The sequence below is a fragment of the Lissotriton vulgaris genome, chromosome 3_1 (assembly GCF_964263255.1).
Source record: "Lissotriton vulgaris chromosome 3_1, aLisVul1.2, whole genome shotgun sequence".
NCBI lineage: Eukaryota > Metazoa > Chordata > Amphibia > Caudata > Salamandridae > Lissotriton > Lissotriton vulgaris.
Window position 1 is genome coordinate 425,547,310 of NC_141689.1, and position 22,181 is coordinate 425,569,490.

General features: G+C 50.4%; 1 protein-coding gene across 4 annotated transcripts in view; it reads left to right on the forward strand.

The window, feature by feature from the left end:
* DDX4 (DEAD-box helicase 4) overlaps positions 1-22,181 on the forward strand; it is a 1,777,277-nt gene that overhangs the window by 1,325,960 nt on the left and 429,136 nt on the right. The gene's annotated exons all lie outside the window — the stretch shown is intronic.

Sequence of the window (22,181 nt, forward strand, 5' to 3'; positions counted from 1 at the left end):
ATGGCATGTTTCCCAGTTGGTTGTCCCCTGAGTGGATTCGATTTCCACCACAGAGAATGTGTAGTATCATGATTACTGCATGCTAGAGTTCCCATCAAGGGATTCCCTTACGGATGTGTTCTGTCTGTAGTGGGATTCATGGCTCCTGTGTTTCTTTAAACTACTACCTCTTGTGCTTCCTGTTCAGGACAATCTGATATACATCTAGCTGCATATTCCGCGCCTTTGAATTTTCCAGGCGTCAGGCTGGATCCAGAAGATTTTTCTTTGTGCAATACCCTTGCATGCCAGTAGGTGCCATTTGTTTCCGCCATTGTGACATCTGACTCACCTATATAGGTGCCACCTTGGCGCACTTACATCAGTTCTTTTCGTTCCGCTCCAGTTAGTGCAGATCCGTGAAGAGAGCTACCCTCTGTCACCCTGAAAAGCTTTTTTGACATTTTGTCTAACGTTTTAAGTGTTAAGGATGTCCAAGAAGACATCTGGATTCAAGCTGTGCCGCGCCTGTCACCGCACAATGTCTGTAACTGTTCCGAATCTGGTTTGCGTTTGGTGCCTGGAGGGGGACCAAAACTCTAAGACGTGCTCTGACTGCTGTGCCATGGCTCCGAAAGCTCTGAGAAAGTGGTCTCTAAAGCTACTTGCGGCCTGTCTCTCGGCACCGCATCATTCACCCGGATGTCTTGTTCTCGGTCCTAGTCAAGAGGATGGTCTGAGCACCGCTCTGGTAGCCCGAAGTCTTTGAGTTGGTCAGGTAAGAAGCACAAGAAGTCAAACGCATCTTTGACTTCTCCCAATCGGTTGGGTAGTCTCTGCTTTCTAGGCCTTGTTCGGCTGAACCTGGCCCTGGGTCAGCTCTGCGCTACCCCGCCTTCCCTGGGGCTTAGGCGACCCCTGCCCAACTCAAGGAATATTATGACGCCATGTGTAGGAGAGTATGGTCTGCAATCCTATGGTCACCCCAGATCTTTGCTTTTTGCTTCACTGGTTTACGACTTTCCCTGGCTGTGGGCCTGCTAATCAGACCCACAGCCTAGCTGTTCTCTCTCTAAATTGACATCCATGTACCTTAGGTGCATTTACCAATTGGTATTGGGTCACTCTTCTAAGTCCTTGTACAGTGTACCATAGGTACCCAGGGCATAAGTGAACCCAAGGCCTACCACGGGCTGCAGCATGTATTATGCCACCCCTTGCTGGCCATCCAAATCTGACACAACTGGCTGATCAATCAGCTGGGGCAAGGTGGTGTAATCACCCTTTGCTTTAGATATAGTATACCTATATCTAAACCTAAAATGGACACATATACTCCTATAAGCCACTCCTATGGCAGGCCTTAACAATCCTGGAGGCAGAGTGCTTGGAATTATGTGAGATAGTGCTCTGGCATGAGCTGAGCCTGTCTACAGTTTCGGAACCAAGTCCTTTAGCTGTTTCCATGATAACGCTATACCATATACTCTTAAGTGCATTATAATCCTCGAGGTTATTGCTAACTTTGGCATAGCATTATCAAAACATGTCGAGTAAGGTGTCTTACGAATTGGAATACTACCCCCTCACCAGTTCTGGCGACAGGGGTAGCATTCCACCCATTTATAGGGACACGACATGTACGGAACTGTGAACCCCGGTTAAAGTTAACCCGAGCCTCAGCGTCACAAAATGGATGCTGCCACCACAGACACAAGTCTGTCCTCCTGCTGCTGGGAGTCGTTCCAGCGAGGGAGGCTTGGACAAAGGATTTCCTGCCTTGGGAGGTGCTAACACCACCCCAGGTAGGATTTTGTGTATTGGGTAGGACAGGGCTGAAAGGAATGAGACATGCCTGGGACACACAAGGTGTCCCTGTGCATACACCGGTCCAAACCAGTTCCTGGGGCTCTCCAGCCCCAGCTCTGGCGCAAGACCGGACAAAGGATAGGGGGTGTAAAAACCCCCCTTCCTGGTTTCACCCATAGGAGGGACCTAGTCGTAGTACAGTCCCCTTTAGCAGGATAAAGGTAGGAGCTGGTCCAATTCCGAGTTAGATTAATCCTGAACTGAAACTGTACAAGAAGAAACTCTACTTCGATTTTCTGCAAAGAAGACTGAAGAAATCTCCCCTGTGGGCAAGGAGTGTCCACCCTGCCCAAGCAGGCACCATCAGCGTCCAGCGGCTTCCCTTTGTCGTCTTCCCTCGAGGATCCAGACTTCAGAGCCCGACGAGACCCGGATTCCCAGACCTCTCCGACCTCTACCTACATCTGCAGCACAGCTGAGATCCGTGGGTGCGACGAGACACGTGGGACCGGCCATCTTGGAAGAAGCAGCACTTCGTTCCAGCACGACTTTTGATGTAACCTCAACCAAGTGCTTTGGGGACGGAGAAGCCCCGACCCCGAGAAGCTCCTGCACCGAAGACCAGCCCTCCAGCATCCACAAGATCTGCGTGGGGCCCTTCTGCCTGTTTGCTGCTCGACGTGTTGTCTGGTCACTTGCCGGCTGGCTAGTGACCTCCTAGACGAGGAATCTTGAAATCCAATCTGCTGGTCTGGTTGCTCCAGACTGGCCCTTGCATCCCTGCAAAGGAGAAGTACCCCGGACCCTCCTGGTCCACTCCAGACGCAGTTTCCACTCACCGCGTGGGTTGCCTTTGCCAAGGCGTGTTGACTCCAAATCCGGATCCGACACCGCCGACAGCGAGAGCCTGCATGGGACAGCTCGTGCCTCCATCCTGGTCGTCGGAGACCCCTCCTGGTCCACGTGGCTGCAGAGACAAGCGTCCACTCTTTACCTGATCGCGACGACGACATCTGGTTCCACTCCTGGTTCCACTCCAGTCACTGGCTAGTGACTTTGAACATTTTCCCCTCTGCTTTCAGGTTCTCCTCTTCACTGATCCACCCTTGGATCACACCGGACATCTTCCTCCTGGTCGCCTGCAGCATCTTTTCTTTCAGGCTCCATAGACTTCAACACCGGAACCCAACACGACTTCGCACCTATGCACCCGCAGCCTGTGGGTGAGGTAACAAGAGCATTTCGGTGCTCAAGGGTAGATTGACTCTCCTAGTGTCCAGTTCCACAGTCGTTTTAGTCCTAATTAGTCAGGATTGTCCGTGCTCACCTTTTACTTGAACTGTACTGTCCATAGACAACGTTACGCATCTCGCGTGTGAGTCCCAGCGATCCTACAACCTCTGGACAGCTCCATTCCTTCTATCGACTTTCACATTCCACTTACTTACTTAGTATATGGTTTGTTGTGCCCCTAGGGCAACATTGTAATTGTGCAACTTAAACGTATTTTTCCTAAGAGTCTTGTCATGTGCTTAGCCCTCTGATCTCATAAAGAGTTCAGAGGTGTTTGTTTGTTAGTTAATAAATATCTTGTTTATTTTCATAACTACCTGTGTGGTGTCCTTTAATTTGGTATTCAAGGGGTTATATGTGGTAAAACAGCTGGCTACACATGCTAAGAGTTTAGCCTAAGACTGCTTTGTCCATGATACCATTAGGATAGCTGGTATATAAGGTTGACTTACAACCAATCACCATAATGGTTGTTTGGACTGATACAAGGTGATCACTAGAACTAGTGAGCATCATATATCAGGCCAACTTCTCACACCATGTGCCTCATATTTGGGTGGCAAGACCTTGCAGGCACTCAGTCGGACCCCGCAGGATCAGAGGGGAGCTTCATCGGGTTCTGCACGGCAGCTCCCGCATTCCAATTACCCCATTGATCCGGTATGGATCCAGACCAATGCCGGTTGTACCACTGTGGCCCCAGACACCAGCACACCCAACGCCGCCGGTGCCCACCAAGGGAGCCAGCCCCATTCTCATCCCCGACAACCCGAATCAACGCCTACCAACACTGATTCTGGCGCCAACGGAACTCCTGTGGATCAGGTTGGTTCCTCGGCCTTATTCTAAAGAGATGGGAATGGAGAAAGATTGGAAGGGGTCGCTGGACCCTTTACAATACCAATCAGAAGACATGGACTGGTATGAGGACTCTGAATGCAACTTTGACTGAATGTTCACTGGGTTCCTGCAAATCAGGCTTCCAGTGCCTGTGTTATTTCCCAAACCTGTACCTTTGTTTCCATAATAGACACTCTTGCCCCACATAAAAACCCCTTGTAGAAGGTACCAGTGGTACCAAGGGCATTGTGACCAGAGAGGGTCTCGCTGCAGCGTGTATTATGCCACCCTAAAAGACCCCTTACCAAACACATGAACACAGCAGCCTGTGTGTTTTGGTACAGCTAAAAGTAAAGATTTGATTTGGCATGCATCCCTGTGTGCCAGCCTGCCAGCACTGCAAGAAGCATACATAAGTCACCCCTGCAGCAGGCCTTACTGCCCTAAGGCAGGGCGGACTATACCTCTTGTGAGTGCATAAATGCATGAGTTGAAATACCTCTATCTTGTCTAAGTCCATTCTTGGGCATTAAAAGTGCTTATGGAAGCCATACTGAGTATATGGGCTGGAAGTTTGTCTGGGTTCCACAGCTTCATGATGGCTTCAACGAATCATAAGATGTTTGGTACCAAACATCTCAGATTAATGAGCCCATACTGATGTCGGTGTTGGATTGATTAATTAAGGCACTCAGAGGGCACCTCAGAGGTTCCCCCTGAAAACCTACCTAACTACTAGTGTGTTGCTGACTGGTCTGCACCAGACTGCCACTTCCAGACATGTTTCTGACCCCCCGAAGTAGGTGCCTTTTGCTTTCACAGGTCAGAAAAAAAGCCTGCTCTGGGTGGAGGTGCTTCATACAGCATCAGTCAATGGCAGTGAGCCTTAAAGGCTTCCTGCTCTTTGTTATGCTAGCTAGGGCCTCTCCAGCTAGTGGAGATGCCCGCCCCCTGGCCAAGCGTCACTTTTGTCAGCAAAGTCAGCAGGAAAATTAGTAAGCAGGCGAGGTGTGTCCTTTCCTATCCTGGACCACCCCTAAGGTGTCTTGAACTGAAGTGACCCACTCTTCTGAAAATCCTCCATATTGTTTGTGAGGATTTCAGCTAATAGGATTAGGGGTATGCCCCCCTCCCCAAAGGGAGTGGGCATACAAATGATGTAGTCACCCTAAAGGTAAGGAGCCCATAGCCTATCTGCCAGCACCTGTAACGCCACTAAACCATTAAAATTGCACTGTGTCCTCTTTTGACATTGAAAAGTATTTCTATTGCAAAACATCTAAGACTAAGTTTTGTGGTTCTACAAAATAAATATAACAAAGTATTAATTTTCATAAATTGGTCTCGGATTTATTCATTGAGTGGGTCTCCTTTATTGCCACTGTGTGCACAAATGCTTAGCACTGCCCTCTGATAAGCCGTACTGCTCGCCCACACTACCACAAAAGAGAGCATAGTATCCACTTCAGCCTCTGTAAAGCCTCTGGGGATCCATTGGACTCTTCTACGATTGTTTGTAAAAATATTAAGCAGGTATTTGACCACATGCTAAGCGTTGGCGTCCCAGCGACAATTTTGTCGTCTCCCTCAAGGGTGTGAAAACAGCCCGGGGGTATTTTCAGCAGAGTAACTGAGTTTCTCCAAAATTTTGATGCAGAAGCATTGTCCTATGTGGATGTTATTTATCTGAGGGAGGACGACTTAAAAAGGCACTAATAAATATGGGAGTCGCCTCTGAGGGCTACAAATTTAAATTAAAAAAATAAAAAATCGCCCACCTCAATGAGCGATTTTTAGGATATGAGTGGTCAAGTGAAGGGAAAAGTTTGGCAGCTAACTTTTTAGAAAATGTGCGCTGCTCCAACCTCCAAAATCATTAAAAAAATTGACCATCAATACTGGGATCCCTAAATTTTGGCATACATTTTGGATAACGCAGAAAGAGTAAAACTTTTCTACGACTTAAAACCTGACTTTTCAGTTAGACAATGGACGCAGGTACACACAAAAATCATACGTTCACTACAAGAAGACATGACTGCTTCAAAACACTTAAAGCTGCTGGTAAGCGTACGCAACTTAGTAATCCGTGTAATAGCGGGTCAATGTGGCTACACTTAACCTTCAATGAAGGTGAAACAGTGCCAGACGCTTACAAATCACATCTGTATACAAATGCAGAAATGCGTTTCACTACAACAGAGAAAATCCTGACAGAAGTTCACACCGCTGTAGCAAGAGAGAAAAGCACTGGTACCAGCTTTAGAAGCAGTTACAAAGGCTTGCATTCCAAGTGCAAAAGCCTTACGTCCGAGATGGATACAATGGGCGAATTCTCTTACCGTTTTATGCTTTGAGAGTGACCCCTTAGCACACCAGGGGAATAATGTTACTTTAAACAGTGAACAAAAGGGGTTTCTTCCCTTGGTGGACACTTAAATATACAATAACAAATGTTTTGGTCAACTAACCACAAAAATGGGTTCTATACACTGTAATACACTCACACAATAACTGTATGGTTTTGTTATTTATTAAAAGATTTTATCTCTTTCTGTATATTGTTATTTAAAAACAAGTTATTATACAATTTAAAAAAACAGTTTACAAATTCATAAACATCATTTTATACACATATTAATAAAAAAACATTAAATCATATTGCACCACAGTTAATTCACATCAATTTAAAAAAAAAAAGGAAACAAATCACAAATCACATTTAGGGGAGAGACAAACAGACACTTCTTATTGGTCTTTCTATTTTGCACATCTGAAACCTAATGTTCTCAAAAATCTAAACCTGGACCCATTTATGCCTTGTCTACGGATAGATTTGGTTTCAACTGGTTGTGCGATATTGGCGTCGACGCGTTTCGATGGCCTTTACTGGTTTTCTGCCATCTTTTTCAAGACTAAATGATTAGTCTCTCCTGCTTCTAGGCACTGGTTGGTTGCCAGATTTTTCTGGTTACATTTCCCTTACTTGTATCTGTACAGTTTTTCTCGCATCATCGTATTGATTCCTAATATGTTCTTTCTTCTTATTAGCAACAGAAATTCTGTAGGGAGTGCTCTTCCTGTTTTTCACCTTCTAACGTGCGTTAGTGCTTGATACTATCCCTGGCGGTTCTTCCTTTAGATTATGCTATCCGGTATTACTCTTTTTGGTTTACCCGAAGTATTGCTGTTTTTCATAAAAATGCCAGTTTTGTGGTTTCGCAGGGGTAAGATCTTGCTCGGGGTGGTTTGCCGCAAGTGCCGCTTGTGAGAAATTGGCTTGATATATGATGTTCACTAGTTCTAGTGATCACCTTGTATCAGTCCAAACAACCCTTATGGTGATTGGTTGTAAGTCAACCTTATAGACCAGCTATAGGAAGCAATGCTCTCGCAACCACAATATAGTGTAAAACATGCAATAAACAGTAATAACAATAAGGTAGCAAACAACAGCAGATCTTTGTGTTCCTATTCCTTTTCAAAGACGTTTATTGGATCCACATTCAGCCGACACGTGTTTCGTCGTGTTCAAAAGTGGAGTCAACACGACTCTTCAGGGCTGATAAAATAAAAACAACATGTGTATAGTACATTTCACTTTTAACACATCTTGTACACTGTTCAGTGACAGAGAAGTGCATGGTTGTGAAAGTGATTTTCAATCCACGGGTTGTTATGTGACTAGTGTCCGTCTTTGTGATTAAAAACCATGCACATCCACATTTCAATTTTGTGATGGTGGTGCATAGTGTTCGTGAGAAAAACATATTTTTTATTTTTTATTATTTTAATTAAGACTCGCGTGAACCCGTTTTCTCATGCTCACGACGATCCCACACTTAAAAAGGATCAGGGTGAAAAAGTGTTTTTGCTCAATTTGATAAATAAAAGGGTGAGTGTGCCGTCATCCAGTATTTAGAGTGGGTCTATAATCAAAAGGGTCATACGCCCCATGCAAATCAGATGTAACTATTAATACCATTTGTCGCATACCTGGTAGATAGACCCAAGCATCTAAGGGTCGATGCAAAAAGTGAGTGTTGTTGGTAGAAGGATCTGTGTATCACAAGGGTAAAAAACGGGAGAAGACTAAGAGCGGGCACGTGGTTGTAATCGCAGGGTGCCGTGCAAAGTGTTGCTAATTATGGCTTACCCTGTGTATGTGCTGATAGGTGTTCAATATCCTTTACATCAAGAAAACCCTTGTTCCGGGTTTGGAGCGACAAGTAAGACTGCTCAGATAACGGTTACAAGCCCAATGTGGCTCGCCAGTACCAAAATAAGACTGCATGGAAAAAAGATTCAAAGCTATGAGTGAGGCTGGAGTAGAATAAACATGGTAGTGACAATTAATTCACTTTATACATCGTGTGATCATTCGCTGATCCGTAGTGTACATACCTAGACACGTGTGAGTGTCTGACAGTACCGGGAGGGGATCCAAATTTAAAGTTTGAACTTTTTTATAGTTCAGTTTCTCTGTAGATTTAACGAACTAAAAGGACAAATGACAAAACAAAAACGGAAGAGGGAGTGAGAGGTCTCCAAGTGTCGAAGGGTATGCATCAGCGAAGTTAACTTCACAGAGTACCGTGGTCTCACCTGTAGCTCGGTATCCCTCCTCTTTTAGACCAGCTATCCTAGTAGCGTGGATAAAAGCAGTCTTTAGGCTAAACTCTTTATGGCATGTGAAGCCAGCTGTTTTACCACATATAACCTTTGAATACCAAATGAAAAGGACACCACACAGGTTGTTATGAAAATAAACAGTTATTTATTATCTAACATACACCTCTGAACTCTTTATGAGGTCAGAGGGCTAAGCACATGACAAACTCTTAGGAAAAATTTGTTTAAGTTGCACGATTCACAATGGTGCCCTAGCGGCACGGCAAACCATATACTAAATAAATGGAATGCGAAAGTCAATTAAAGGAATGGAGCTGTCCGGAGGTTGTAGGATCGCTGGGACCACGCTATACTAACTTGAGGTAAGTAATAGGAGGCCCACGGAGCGCGTGTGCAGAGTGTGAACTCACACGCGAGATGCGTACAAACGTCTATGGACAGTACAGTTTAAAGAAAAGGTGAGTACGGACGTTCCGGACTAGATAGGACTGAAACAACAATGGAACTGGACACTAAGACAGTCAAGCTACCCTTGAGCACCGAAATGCTCGTATTACCTCACCCACAGGCTGCGGGTGCATAGGTACAAAGTCGTGTCGGGTTTCTGCGTCGAAGTCTATGGAGCCTTGACGAAAGATGCTGCAGGCGACCAGGAGGAAGATGTCCTGTGCAATCCAAGGGTGGATTGGTGAAGAGAGGAACCTGAAAGCAGAGGGGACAAGGTTCAAAGTCAATAGCCAGTGACTGGAGTGGAACCAGATGTCGTTGTCGCGATCAGGTGAAAGTGGACGCTTGTCTCTGCAGCCACGTGGACCAGGTGGTGTCTTCGACGACCAGGATGGAGGCACGAGCTGTCCCACGCAGGCTCTCGCTGTCGGCGGTGTCGTCTCCGGATTCGGGTTCAACAGGCCCTGGCAAAGGCAACCCACGCGGTGAGTGGAAACGGCGTCTGGAGTGGACCAGGAGGGTCCAGGGTGCTCCTCTTTTGGAAGGGAGTAGGGCCAGTCTGGAGCAACCAGACCAGCAGCAAAGTTGTCTGTGTTGGTCGTGTAGGAGGTCACTAGCCAGCCGGCAAGTGACCAGACAACGCGTCAAGCAGCAAACAGGCAGAAGGGCCCCACGCAGATCTCGTGGATCCTGGAGGGCTGATCTTCGATGCAGGAGCTGCTCAGGGCTTCAGTCCCCAAATCACTTGGACGAGGAGGCCTCGGGAGTCGTGCTGGAGCGAAATGCTGCTTCTTTCAAGATGGCCGGTCCCACGTGTCTCGTCGCACCCACGGGTCTCAGCTCGGCTGCAGATGTGTGTTGAGGTCGGAGAGGTCTGGGAATCCGGGTCTCGTTGGGCTCTGAAGTCTGGATCCCTTGCAGGAAGACGACAAAGGGAAGTCGCGGTACGCTGATGGTGCCTGCAGATGCAGGGTGGACACTCCTTGCCCACAAGGGAGATTCCTTCGGTCTTCTGTGGAGCAGAACGTCTAGGTCCAGAGTTTCTTCTTGTGAAGTTGATCAGGATAATCTAATTTGGAATGGGACCAGCTCCTACCTGTATCCGGCTAAAGGGGGCTGCACTACGACTAGGTAACTCCTCTGGGTGGGACCAGGAAGGGGGGTGTTTACACCCTCTTTCCTTTGTCCGGTCCTGCGCCAGCTCCGGGGCTGGGGTGCCCCAGGAACTGGTTTGGACCGGCATATGCACAGGGACACCTTGTGTGCCCCAGGCATGTCTCATTCCTTTCAGCCCTGTCCTACCTAATACACAAAATCCTGGCTGGGGTGGTGCTAGCACCTCCCAAGGCAGGAAACCCTTTGTCCGAGCCTCCCTCGCTGGAAGGACTCCCAGCAGCAGGAGGTCAGACTTGTGTCTGTGGTGGCAGCATCCATTTTGTGATGCTGAGGCTCGAGTTAACTTTAACCGGGGTTCACAGTTACATACATGTCGTGTCCTTCTAGAAGGGTGGAATGCTAACCCCGTCGCCAGAATTGTCGAGGGGTTAGTATTTCAATTCGTATGACACCTTACTCGACATGTTTTGATAATGCGATACCAAAGTTAGCAAATAACCACGAGGATTATAATGCACTTGAGTATATGGTACGCGTTATCATGGAACAGCTATTAGGACTTGGTTCCGCAAGCTGCAAACGGGCTCAGCTCATGCCAGAGCACCATCTCACATAATTCCAAGCACTCTACCTTCATGATTGATGAGGCCTGCCATAGGAGTGACTCATAGGAATATATGTGTCCATTTTATGGTTAGGTATAGGGATACTATACCTAAAGCAAAGGGTGATTACACCACCTTGCCCCAGCTGTTGTGCAGCCAGTTGTGTCAGATTTGGATGGCCAGCCAGGGGTGGCATAATACATGGTGCAGCCCCTGGTAGGCCCTGGGTACACCTATGCCCTGGATACCTAAGGTATGCTGTACAGGGACTGATAAGGTGGCTCAGTACCAATTGGTAAATGCACCTAAGGTACATGCTTGTCAATTTAGAGAGAGAGCAGTAGGCCTGGGGCCCTGAATAGCAGGGTCCCAGGTCAATTAAGTCGAAAAACCAGCAAAACACCAGGCAAAAAGTTGGGGGCAACCATAGTCTGATATCCACCTTCCTACACCGCTGAGCCGCAAGTGCCGCATCCAGCTCCATACAGGCCGGTCCCTGGAGGCGACACAGCAGAGCCGCAAGTGCCGCATCCAGCTCCATACCTGCTTGTCCCTGGCTGCACGCAACGCCGGAGGAGATTAGTGCTTTCCTCACGGCCATGAGGTTGCGCTTCCCTCGGTTGGAACCAGCCGAGGCGCCTTCAGGCCCCGCGGGTCTGTCTGGGAGCCCAAGCAGGCAGGCGGCTCCAGCCCCGGCGCTGTCGGGTGCTTTAGCCCCGGCGCCGTCGACGACTCCGGTCCTGACGACGTGGGGCTCCTCAGGATCCAGTCCTGAATCTGTGATGTCGCCGGTCGACCTTACGACCCGGGTGTCGCCCCCGGACGACGTCGTCCCTGGTTCCAGCCCCAGTCTGAATCTGGCGTCGGACCAGCGCCATATTCAATGCCGATCGGTGAGCCGTTCACCGATGACCCGGCTCCATCATTTGTTCCTGACTTTCAGGAGATGGATGACGAGGATGACTGGGAGGGGTCTGAGGAGCCTCTGGCACTACAGTGCCATTTGAGCCAGGACTGGGCAGACGAGCTGGTGGAGGCCAGTGGACTGGACACTTCACCCGACACTGGACTTGTATCCCCTCCTACCGTGGCTACGGTGGAGGGGGCTGCTTACAGCGTGGTGTTGACTAGGGCAGCCAAGGCCTTGACTCTTGAGCTCCCTGTCGCCGCCGTGAGGACTAACGTCCTCACTGAGGTGCTCAAACCGCAAGCAAGCTCCTCTGAGCCTCTCCTGCTGTTTAACAAAGCCCTCACTGACTTTCTGGTGGGCACCTAGTCCAAGCCCTCTACGGGCCTTCCCGTAGATCGGAACATGGCCCAACGCCACTGCCCGGCCCCGGGCGACCCCAGCTTCCTCTCCGTTCACCCCACCCCCGAGAGCCTGGTGATCCAGGCCTCTACCTCCCAGACTGCATTCCCGACCGCTCCTTCGGATCGGGAATCCAAAAGGTACGATCAGTTTGGGAAGAAACTGTTCTCCTCAATGAGTTTGGGGTTGCGGTCTGTCAACACCGCCTGCCTTTTGGGCCGTTATACCCACTCTCTGTGGGATACGGTTGCGGAAGTGCTGCCGCAGTGCCCGGTGGAGGTCCAGGCAAAGCTTACCCAAGCCCTAGCGGAGGGACGGGATGCAGCAGGCTATTCGATACGGTGTGGACTGAATACCACAGACTCGCTGGGTAGGGCGATTGCAATGACGGTGGCGGTTTGCCGCCACGCCTGACTGAGGTCTGCCAACTTTTCGTGGGATGTCCAAGCCACCCTTATGGACATGCAGTTTGATGGCTGTCGCCTCTTTGGCGACAAGGCGGACAGTGCGCTAGAGCATTTCAAGGACTCCAGGGCTACGGCCAAGTCCCTCGGCCTCGGCCAACGCCAGCAAACGTCCGCTTTTCACCCCTTTCGTGGCAAAGGAAGGGGCCGCCCCCACACATCTAGCTAGCCACAGGCCGCAGAACCAACCTCAACACGTTCACGGACGTGGTAACCGCCGTGGCGGTGCTGGGGGACATCGGCAAGGTCAGTCCACATCTGCCCCTGCAGCATCTGCCTCCAATTCCTCTTAGTCCGAGCTTTAAGCCCCATTCGACGCCAGTGGGGGGCAGGGTCCGCCATCTCCTGCCTGTGAGAAGTTGGCCCGATATGCAACGTTCGCTATTCTAGCGACCGCTATGTATCGTTCCAACGACCCTTATGGTGTTTGGTTGTAAGTCAACCTATAGACCAGCTATCCTAGTAGCGTGGATACGAGCAGTCTAAGGCTAAAGACTCGAGAGGGCGTGTTAAGCCAGCTGTTTACCACACATGTACCCCTTGAACACCCAGTGAAAGGACACCACACAAGTGTTATGAAAATAAACAGTATATTTATTAAGAATCACAACAGCCCTGTACTCTTTATGAGGACAGGGTACTAAGCACAAACCAAATCTCTTTAGCAAATACTTCAGGTGCACAGTTTAAAACAAGTGTCCGAGGACACGGAAAGGTTAAGGCAAGTCGGAAGCGAGGGACTCGGGACCCTAGAGTAAGGAGGCTATGCAGGCACCGAAATGCCGAGTTACCTAGCCACGAGGGCTGCGGCTGCACAAGTCTTACAGGCGTCGGGGTCTTCGCTGACGAGCCAGGAGCCGGAAGGAAAGGAGTTGCTGGCCGGCGACCAGTGCTGAATAGTTCGTAGAGATCCAAGCCTGGATCGGGGATTGATGAAAAACCTGAAAGCAGAGGGGACCAAGTTCGTACTACTAGCCAGTAGTTAGAGGGTACCAGGAAGGCACCGGTTGGCCGTCACCTCGACTAGGTGAGTGGGCGACGCTAGGCTCTGCAGTCTCACGGACCAGGAGGCGTTGTCGGCGACCACGGTGGAGGTGCGAGCTGTCCCACGAAGGATGATGCTGTCGGCGTCGCTGGGCCCAGGATGGGGCAACAAGCCTTGGCAGATCTCAGGGCCACGTGGTGGGCCTAAGTTGGCGTCGTGAGTGGACCAGGAGGGTCCGGGGTGCTTCTCGCAAAGGTGGAAGCAAGGGCCAGTCTGGAGCAACCAGACCAGCAGTGATGATTCTCGGATGTCGTCAAAGAAGGGCACAAGCCAGCGGCTAGTGACCAGACAACGTGCTGAGCAGCGAGCAGAAGGGCCCCACGCAGATCGTGGAGATGCTGGGAGACTGCACTTCGGTGCTGGAGCGGCTCAGGGTCGGGGCTTCTCGGACCCCAGAGCACTCACCAGAGAGTTACCTCGATGGTCGTGCTGGTTAAGAGCGTGCAGGTTCTGATGATGGCCGGTCCCTCGAGGTCTCGTCGCACCCACAGATCACAGCTGAGCTGATGACGTGGGTAGAGGTCAGAGGTGCCAGGGAAGCCGGTTCTCGTCGAGCTGGGCCGTCGGATTCCTTGAGGAAGGACTTACAGCAAACCGCAGAGTTCTTAGGTGGTGCCCGCTGATGCAGGGTGACTACTCCTTAGTCACAAGGGAGAAATCTTGAGAAGAGTCTTGAAGTCCTTTCGTAGAAAGTATTCTTGATTCAAAGATGATCCAATTTGGAAGGGTCCCCGCTCCGGCCTTTATTCTAAAGAAAGGGGTGGGAACATGACTAGGTCCTGCCCTAAGGGTGGGACCAGGAAGGGGGGTAGTTACACCCCTCTCCCCTGCCGGACTTTCCCCAGGCCAGGGCTGTCGCCCCTGGAACTGGTTCTAACCGGCAGATGCGTAGTGAGCACCGGGGTGCCACTCCGCAGTCACCTTCTCGCAAAAGCCCTACCTACCCAGAATACACAAACCCTGTCTGGGACGGTGCGAACACCGCCCTCGACAGGAAACCCTTTGTCCGAGCGCTCCTCGCTGGAAGGACTCCCAGCAGCAGGAGGTCAGACTCGTGTCTGTGGTGGCAGCATCCATTTTGTGGAGCTGAGGCTTTCGTTAACTTTAACCGGGGTTCACAGTTACGTACATGTCGTGTCCCTCTAGAAGGGCGGAATGCTAACCTCGTCGCCAGGGTTGGTGAGAGGGCAGCATCCCGATTCGTATGACACCTTACTCGACATGTCTTGATAACGCGACACCGTAGTTACCGATGTGGCACGCGTTATCATGGAACAGCCATTGGGTCTTTGCTCCGCAAGCTGCAACCGGCTCGGCTCGGGCCAGAGCACAGTTCACACGAGCCCACGCACTCAGGATTGTCAAGGCCTGCCATAGGAGTGACTGACAGGAACTCGGGTGTCCATTGTGTGGTTAGATATAGGGCTACTATATCTAAAGCAAAGGGTGATTACACGACTTCGCCCCAGCTGTCATGCAGCCAGTTGTGTCAAATTTAGGAGGCCGGCCAGGGGTGGCATAATACATGCTTCAGCCCCTGGCGGCCCTGGGTACACCTATGCCCTGCGTTACGGGGTCTGATAAGGTGGCCCAGTACCAATTGGAAATGTACCTAGGGTACATGGAATCCATTTTAAAGAGAGAGCAGTAGGCCTGGGGTCCTGATTGGCAGGGTCCCAGGTCGACTATGTCCAAAAACCAGCTAAAACACAGGGCAAAAAGTTGGGGGCAACCATAGTCAGGATGTACCTTCCTACACTGCCCCACTGGCATACCATAACGTAAAGGCATACCATAACATAAAGGTGGGTGCTGCAAATCGTCCGAAGGGGCTACTCCCTCCCCTTCGAGGCGACCCCTCCAGCCATGCCACCGCAGTACCACAGCATGTCGGGGTATCACTTGCAACTTCTGCAGGAGGAAGTTACGGCCCTCTTGGCCAAGGGGGCCATCAAAGCGCGTTCTTGGGCCAGAAGTAGGACGTGGTTGCTACTCCCACTACTTTCTGGTACCAAAGAAGGGCAAAGGAGGCCTATGCCCTATCTTGGACCGACGGAGCGTCAACGGCTTCCTCCGGATGGAGAAGTTCAAGATGCTGAATTTGGCTCAGGTCCTAGTTGCCCTGTGTAGGAGAGTAGGGTCTGCTTCCTATGGTCACCCCCACTTTTTGCTGTGATTTTCTGGTTTTTCGACTTTAGTGTGGCTGTGGGCCTGCTAATCAGACCCACAGCCCGGCTGTTCTCTCTAAATTGATACCATGTACTTTAAGTACATACGTGATTGGGTATTGGGTCACCTTTGTGAGCCCCTGTATAGTGTACCGTAGGTACCCACGGCATAGGTGCATCCAAGGCCCACCAGGGGCTTCAGCATGTATTATGCCACCCCTGGCTGGCCATCCAAACTGACACCAGAGACTGATCACTCGGCTTGGGTATGGTGGTGTAATCACCCCTTACTTAGATATAGTATATCTATATGTACCTTATATATAGACACATAGTAACCTATAAATCACTCCTACGGCAGGCCTTGACAATTCTGGAGGCAGAGTGCTTGGTTTTATGTGAGAGGGTCCCCTAGCATGAGCTGAGCCCCTCTGCAGCTTTCGGAACCATATAAGAATTGGCTTGGTACTTTGGTTTGCCCTGTTCCCATCATGCACTGGGACAGGAACAGACTCATTTGCATGTAGCCAGGTTCTGAGCTGGGATGGTGCAGTGAGCTAAAAAACAGTGATGGATCAAGCCCTGATCTCTTGACTGGGTAGGAGTATTCTGCATCATTCAGAAACTCTGTCCATCACCACCCCCTTTTCCAAAATCGCTTTCGAAACCATATCCTTATAGCTGTTCTATGATATATCCATATTATATACTCTTAAGTGCATTATAATCCTCGCGGTTAATGCTTACTTTGGTTTGGCTTTATCAAAACATGTTGTGTAAGGTGTCGAACACTTTGGAATACTACCCCTTCTCCCCCCCCCCCACCCCCGGGGGTAGCATTCCACCCTTCTAGAGGGAAAAGACATGTATGTTACTGCTTTACCCGGTTAAAGTTAAACAGAGCCTCAGCATCACAAAATGGATGCTGCTGCCACAGACACAAGCCTCACCTCCTGCTGCTGGGGGAAACTCCAGCAGTGGAGGCCTGGACAATAGGTTTCCTGTCAAGGCAGGTGCTAGCACCTCCCCAGACAGCCTGTAGTGTATTGGGGCAGGGTGGGTTGAAAGGAAAGATGCTTTTCCAGACACTGCCTGGGGCACACAAGGTCCTCCATGCATAGCCCGGTTCAAACCAGTTGCTGGGGCACTCCAGCCCCGCTCTGGCACGAAAGTGGACAAAGGGAAAGGTTTGTAACCACCCCTTCCCAGGTCCACCCCATAGTAGGCACCTAGCAGGTAATCCAGACCATTTTCTTAGTATAAAGATAGGTACTGTGTCCCCGGGACTTTAGATTATCCTGGAACGAAACTCTGATACGAAACTCTTGGACCTTCGACGTTCTATTCTGACTAGAAGACTGAATACCTCTCCCTTGGGGTCAAGGAGTGACCACCCTGTGTAAACAGGCACCACCAGTAACTTGCCGGTCTGCTTTGTCGACGCTCCCGCCGGAACCCGTAGACTCAGCGACACAGGAACTGGACTCAGACTTCTCTGACTCCTACCCACATCCACAGCAAAGCTGAGACCTGTGGCGGACACGAGAGACGTGGGACTGCACACCCTGGACATCCTGTATTTTGGTAACAGTGCAACTAGCGAGGCACCCTCACAGTTGAGCATTAGGGTACGAGAAGCCCCGACCCGGGTGCCATTTGCATCGAAGCTCAACCCTCCACACTCCACGAGTGCCGTGTGGGGTCCGTTCTTGCATTCCAGCTCAGCGCGTCTTCCCGGTTGCTAGCCCGCTGGCTAGTGAGCCCCCTGAAGACAAACCTTTGAAACCAAACTGCTCTCCTGGTTGCTCCAGGCTTGCTCCAGTTTCCCTGCAAAGGAGAAGCTCCTCAGATCTTGCTGGTCAGACTTGAAGCCAATCTTCACTTCCTGGGTGGATTGCGTTTGCCAAAGCTTGTTGGGTCCAGTCCGGATACCAACACCGCAGTTAACTAGATCCTTCGTGGGATAGCTCGAATCCAGCTCATGGTCGTCGTCGACGCCTCCTGGTCCTCGTGGCTGCAGAGACAAGCTTCACATCTTCACCTGAGATCATCGCAACATTGCCTGGTTCCTTCCTGGTCACTGGATAGTGACCCAGACTCTGTCCCCTCGGCTTTCAGGTTCTTCACTTCACCGATCCACCCGGACACTTTTCCTCTGGTCGCCTGCAGCACTTCTTTGCAGATCTCCATAGACAACGACGACGAAACCCGACACGAAAAGACACCTATGCACCCGGCTTCCCTGGGTGAGGTAACTTGCTCCCGTGGGTCTTGACTCTCGAAGTGTCCTAGTTTAAAGGAGTTTTACCGTAGTCCATCCGGAAGTGTCCTTCAACAGTAACTTTGTAACTTCTTCGTTCTCCATTATAAGTCAATGGTAACTCGCGACTGTATTTAGACACTGCACGCGTCTCCCGTGGGTCTCCTACTTCCTAACCTTTGGTTGTTTAGTGTAGCCCCAGCGATGCCCTAGGCCTATTCACTATTTCTGAAGTGGTTCTTGTACTACTTACTTAGTATATGGTTTGTGAGGTCCCTAGGGCATAACTGTATTTGTGTAACTTATCGTATGCTAATTGATTAACTTGTGACGTACTTTGATCTCTGACCTCATAAAGAGTGCAGAGGGGTTGTGTTAGAAATAAATACATGTTCGAGGCATATGGGCTGCAGATGGTACATTATGAATAGATCGCCATCTGGTCTTGGGCTCGGATGATTGCACTTTGTTTTTCTCTTGGAGAGTCTTTTGTATCTTGGTGACTCCTCCTTTGGTTGGTAGTGCGCATGGGCATCGGCTCCATCCTTAGATTGTTTTTTTTCCGCCATCCGGTTCGGATGAGGATTGAGACGCTCCAGACCGACTTCGTAAAGAAGTGATTTATCGGCGCGTATTCCCTTTCCAATTCGACGGTATTGTTATCGAACGCGATTTCATTTCCATTCCGGCGCGTTTCGACTCCAACATCGAAGAAAAAACTTTGATCTACGTCGACGAACAGGAGGCCTTTCTCGACGTAGTCCAGCCCGGAGTCCATGGAAAGGACTCCATTCAAAAAATGTCCAACGTGTGGTGCTAAGTTCCCACACAAGGACCTACACAAGGTGTGCAACCTCTGCCTATCGCCTGAACACAAATCCCGGGACTGCGAAGCCTGCGCAGCCTTCTCCTCCAAGTCGACGATTAGAAATCGTCGAGCTCGAAGACACGAGGTTTCCAGAATGCAGTCGGAGGCGATCCCGGAGGTGTTCGGAGACCAGCAACTGGATGAAGAATAGGATCATGAGGATCAGTCGGGGTCGGAAGGGGACGAGTCAGATGTCGAAGAACTCGACGTGCAACAAACCGTGAGTGACGACGTCCCCCTACCAAAAAACCGACCCCGTGTGGTTACGACCCCGCCTTCGAGCCCGGTCAAACCGCAGAAAAAAGTTTCAGACGCCCCGCCTTCGGGCCCGGCAACGAAACTGAAACCGAAACACTCGGTCTCCCACCATGTCTCCCACCATGTCGGATCCGAGAAGAGGTCGACATCGACTTAGACGCCGAAGCTCCATGTAAGGGAAAGCTCGGCATCGAAACATTCCATGTTGAAACAGAAACATGATTCGACATCGAAGAATCACTCGACACCGAAAAAATCGGAATCGAGCAAACACTCGGTGCCGAAAACACCGAACATTGACGATCGAAAACAAAGGCACCTTTCGGAACCGAAGGCTTCGGTACCGACACAGGAGCAGTACACAGATCCCAAACAAAAGATTTTGTTTATCGATCCACAAACTGGCAAAGTAGTGACAAAGAAGAGGAAGAATGAACAGATAGAAGACAAATCTCTTCCTTCAAAAAAGAGAACACTGGGATCAAATACAACTCCTCCTACTTCTCCTCGACCTAAAGTCACACCCTCTTCTCCTATTCCTCACACTATGCCAAATATTCCTGCACCTTCTACACCTAGACCATCTACACCTCAGTCTGATGTAGACAGTGATACAGGGGAGGGAGAACCTCAAGGGGATGATGACACTATCCCAGATGAGGATGACCCATGGAAAATTATAACGCAGGGTCAGATGATAACGACCCAGTGTTATATCCTTCAAAGCCTTCACCACCTGATGAAAACACAGGGTTTGTACAGCTCATTAATAGGGCAGCAAAATATCATAAGGTAGATCTACATACAGAAGCTCAAATAGAGGACTTCCTATTAGAGACACTACCTAATGCACAAAGAACATCAGGTACTCTACCTATGCTGAAGGGTCTTCTCAGTCATACAGAAGAAATATTCAAAGACCCAGTGAGAGCGAGGGTGTTAAACCCAAGAATTGATAAAAAATACAAGGCGGCCCCAAAGGATCCAATATTTATCAAAGGGCAGGTACCTCTGGACTCGCTGGTAGTTTCAAACGCTCGTAAAAGAGCGAACTCATTATCTACAGGAGAGGCCCCTCCACCTGATAAAGGGTCAAAATTAATAGATGCATCAGGCAAGAGAGTAGCATCACAAGCGGCAAATAGCTGGCGTATAGCCAATACACAGGCGCTACTTGCACGTTATGACAGGGCACATTATGATGAATTAGAAAAACTCATCACACATCTCCCCAAAGAACATCAGAAGAGGGCAGATCAGCTAATACAGGAAGGAAAGATAATAACTAACACTTCCATTAAGTGCGCCCTAGACGCAGCAGACACTGCAGCAAGATCCATCAACACCAGTGTCATGTTAAGGAGACATGCATGGCTTAGAATATCAGGGTCCAAACAAGAAGTACAAACATCCTTATTGAACCAACCCTTTGATCAGAAAACACTTTTTGGCTCAAGCACAGATGAGACCTTAGAAAAAATGAAGTAAGATACAGAAACGGCTAAGTCAATGGGAGCATTGCAACAGCCAACACAAAGGGGTTCCTTTCGTAGATCCACCTATAGAGGAGGCTCAAAAATACAGGAACAAATCAGCAATCCACCTCTTTCTACGTCACCCAAAGGTAATTCAAGAGGTAGTTACAGAGGTAACAACAACAAGGGTAGAGGCCGCGGAAATAATAACAACCGCAACTCCTCAACCCCAAAACAGTGACTTCATAGAACTCCCCCCAGACCACATAACACTGGTCGGGGGACGTCTATCACAGTTCCTACCTGTCTGGGAAAACATCGTATCAGACAAGTGGGTGAGACAAATTATCCAACATGGTTATTGCCTAGAACTCACAGCTACCCCACCAAACATCCCCCCCAAACAGCGTACAATGAATCTGAAAGAGACACGTTAGTGATAGATTCCTTACCTTAGAATATCCCCAGGCGTCAGACTGGATCCGGAAAGTTTTGCGTAGCAGTACCCTTGCGCGTCGGTAGGCGTCGTCTGCGGCTCCGCGTCCGTCGTGGGCGCCGTGATGATGTCGTCGGAGTACTTAGACGCCGCCTCCGCGTGCTGACGTCAGTTCTTCTTTTTTCCGCGCCAGCCAGCGCAGATCTGGAAAGAGCAGTACTCTAGTCAATTTTTGACTACGTTTTTTGGGATCTTTTGATCCTTTTCGAAGTCTTTACGACTCCGACGGTGCCGTTAGGGATGCCCGGATTCAAGAATTGCGCGGAGTGCGACCGTACCATGTCGGTTACTGATCCTCACCGCCAGTGCTTGCTGTGTTTGGGCGTCGACCATGACGACGAGGCCTGCCCCGACTGTCTGGCCCTTTCGAGGAAGGCCAGGCGGGAGCTGTCCCGCAGGCGAATCGAAATCCGCCAGTCGGCCCGCGCCGTGTGAGGTCCCGGTCCCACGGGAGGTCGAGGGACAGGTCGCGGGGACGGAGCAGTCACAGCTCCGGGAGTTGGCGCCACTCCTCCGGGTCCAAGTCGTCAGGTAAGAAGCATAAGAAGTCGAAGAGATATCATCGCTCTTCCGACTCCCCCCCGACGCTCGCGCGATGCGGCCGGGGGTTCGGGTGACACCGCCCACGCAGCTCCTCGGGAGTCGCGGGCGCCGCGTCCGGCCCCATGCCCCCCGGTCCCTGGGCTGAACGCGACGCCGGAGGAGATCAAGCGTTTCCTCATGGCCATGAGGTCCCTTTCTTCTCCGACGGGTTCCACGGCGCCTTCAGGCCCAGTGAACCAGTCTGGGGCCCTAGTGGGTCGGGGGCTACGACCTCGACGCCGTCGGGTGCTTCGGCCTCGACGCCGCCGGCGCCGCAGGGCCCCACGATCCCGACGCCGCCGGTGCCCACGGGCCCGGCGCCGCTGGACCCTCGTCGGGCGATGGACCGTCCACGGTGGACCTTACGACCCCCCCCGGGGTCGGTCCGTATGGTGTCCCCTCTGGCGTCGTCTTCGGGCGGCGCCGGCCCCGATGCCTCCTCTCACTGGGTTCCGACGTCTGGACGACGTCTACCGACGCCGCTCTCGACGCCGTGCGGAGAATTTCAATTCTATGAACCCACCTCATTTGCTTA